Source organism: Cibotium barometz, chromosome 23 (genome assembly GCF_041138505.1).
Source record: "Cibotium barometz isolate CiBa-2024 chromosome 23, ASM4113850v1, whole genome shotgun sequence".
NCBI lineage: Eukaryota > Viridiplantae > Streptophyta > Polypodiopsida > Cyatheales > Cibotiaceae > Cibotium > Cibotium barometz.
In genome coordinates this window covers 19,893,824-19,896,882 of record NC_141068.1, presented here as the reverse complement: position 1 = coordinate 19,896,882, position 3,059 = coordinate 19,893,824, and positions in this window count along the sequence as shown.

Genomic DNA, 3,059 nt, shown 5'->3' with positions numbered 1-3,059 from the left:
GTGAGCAAGAATCTAGATAAGAACAACTTCGAAGCATGAAAGTTCATGATGAGAAACTTCATCATGGGAAAAGGATATTGGGAGTTTATTTTAGGTGACAAGAAGAAGTTGGAGCTTTCGAAATAAAATTTCACTCCTCGATAGGTGCATGCCTTTAAGGCATGGCATGAGAGAGCCAACAACAAATTGATGTATGACATTTTAGAGCCAGCAAAAGTGTATAGAAAGCTCTTGGGGCTAACTAGTGTGGAAGAGAGAGAGAGAGAGAGCAAGGGAAACTTTATTTTTTGAGATTTAGAGCCCTTCCTAAGTTCTTTCACCTCGAGTTTTTTGTGGGAAAGCTCAAACCATAGACTTTTAGTGCACTTGAGAGTAGGGAGAATACTAGATTACGATGTCCACTTGGATGAAAGTGGATCAAATGAGCCTAGATCCTTATATCAACTAAGCTTTGGTTCATATCACTCTGGTATCACTCTAATGATATACAAGGGAGTGTTTCTTGGTCGAGGATACTAGGAACAATATAACACAACTTTTAGTGATGATTCTATGGATTGAAGTGATGATAGTTTTAGACTTGCATTACATATATGCTAATCCAATAATTCTAACCTCACCCACCATAACATTGAACAACTTGCTAGGGAAAGCTTTTAGTTTCCCTAGCAAGTTGGTCGAGGATACTAGGAACAATATAACACAACTTTTAGTGTGATGATTCTATGGATTGAAGTGATGATAGTTTTAGACTTGCATTACATATATGCTAATCCAATAATTCTAACCTCACCCACCATAACATTGAACAACTTGCTAGGGAAAGCTTTTAGTTTTTTTGGTATGACTTCAAAGGATCATGTCCAAGAGGAACAACCTAAAGATGAAGAATTATGGGAAGGTGTAATCTCAAGGGACCTCAAAATTATCTTAGTGTCGAGACCAGGGGTCATTGAAGGAACGATAATCTCTAACTTCAAAACAGTGATACTAAGTTGTGACGACATGAGGAAGAACCGGATCAAGATCTTAATGAAGAAGAAGAAGAAGAAGTCACAAAATAAGAAGTTGAGGAGAGTTAGCAACTACATACATCCCTTTCCCAGGTCAGCCTTTTCTTGTAAATTCAATACATTCAATTTATTTCTTGCCTTCTCCTTCCTTTTCTTATTTCTCTATTGTGGAGGTCCTTTAAGGCTCTAGGTTTAATCTTTGGGCAAGTGTTTAAGGCCTCCACGATTGAAACACGATGTTGGCATATTCTTGAATGCAACTTTTGCTATGTTTGCTTGAAGATCTTTGGCAAATCTTTTTATAATTCCTACATTATTTATGAGGTGACGTCCCACCCACGATAGTGTGGAATCATTTGTCCCCATTGGTAACATGTTTACCAATACTTGTCCCTGCTGGCACCATGTTTGCCAATACTTGTCCTTGCTGGCACCATGTTTGCCAATACTTGTCCTAATTGGCAACATGTTTGCTGTTTACTTGTGTCAATTCCCATGCACATTATGTATTGCATAGATTTACTTCCTATATTGATGTGAAAGGGTCTTATGAATTAGAATTTTGAACATCATCATCCTCAAATGAAAATGATATTACATAATTTTGGAATAAGGTTGTGTGTGTGTGACACAAGCGCAATAACTTGTATAGCAATCCACACATTAGGCACCATAAGGATAGAGAGAATGGTAATGCTTAGATAATCTAGGAGTCTAAAGGGCCCCGCCCTCCTTTAAATACTTGAGGAACTCACATGACACAATTTTGACAAATGGGAGCCAAACTTGAAGGTTATAGGTGGCAGATGGCTAGGCCCACGTGCTCCTTAAGTGATACTTGTGTACTTAACTAAAAAAAAAAAGGCATTATATGATGAGGCCTTGCATGATCCTTAAGTGATACTTGTGTACTAGCTCTTTAAAAAAAGGGCATTATATGATGAGGCCTCACATGATCCTACTAGTGTACTTAGCTCTTTAAAAAAAGGCATTATATGATGGGGCCTCGCATGATCTACCCTTTGGTCCCATAGGCCACATTTATGTGTGCTCTATTTATTTTGGTTCTTTATTTATACTAGTTGAGAACCCGTGGTTCGCATGTCTTTTGAGGCTTCCAAATCAAATTCTACCCAAACCTCCTCCTCTTCTTCCCGAACCTCCAAATTCTTGCCATGTGGCAGCTTTGTGAAACTCTTCCTTAAGATAATATAGAGATGTCCTTTCTCTTATTCTCATTAGCTCTATAGAATATAACTAATTATTGGAACATAAAAATATTTACTTAATGTTTTTTTTTGGTTATTGAATCATGTATATCAATAGATTAGATTATCTAATTTAAATTAAAAAATATAAAGTGATTAAAATAATTATTAAACCAAAATACATACTATGCTATATTTAGCTATAAAATTATGCTCTCTCTCTCTCTCTCTCTCTCTCTCTCTCTCTCTCTCTCTCTCAAAAGCGGGTTGCTGCTTCTCTCTCTTCCCTGTAGTAGCAACAATTGCATTATTATTTTTGCACTTTCAAATTTTCTCCTTGCTATCAAGTGTGTACGTTAGGATACTAGAGCCAAATATATGGATACAAATACAAAAATCATTTTTAATACTATTTTAAATCAGAATCAAAGTAAAAAAATATGAGCATTCACATTTCTATCTGAGCATTTTTCTAATTTAAAAATCTCAATTTGAGGTCTCTGGGGTTGAAGATTGAAAGGGTTTAGTTATGCACATTACAACCTACAAATCGTGTACATCAAAAAACATGTTAGTTGTACTCTTTTCAACCTGTGAAAGGATTCTGCCCTCCTCGGACAACATCAAAAACATGCTAATTGCACTTTTCCAACCAATGACAGAATGCCACTGTCACATTTTGTGCCTTTTGCCTTTTTTTTCGAGGTGCAAGAGTGGGTATTGAAAGTAGATTCTATTTACAAAAAGAAAAAGAAAAAGATGCCAACCCATTGATTCCACTATTTGGCGGAGGCATGGGATACAGCCTACCTTATAGCCCAAGGGGGGAAGGAATTTA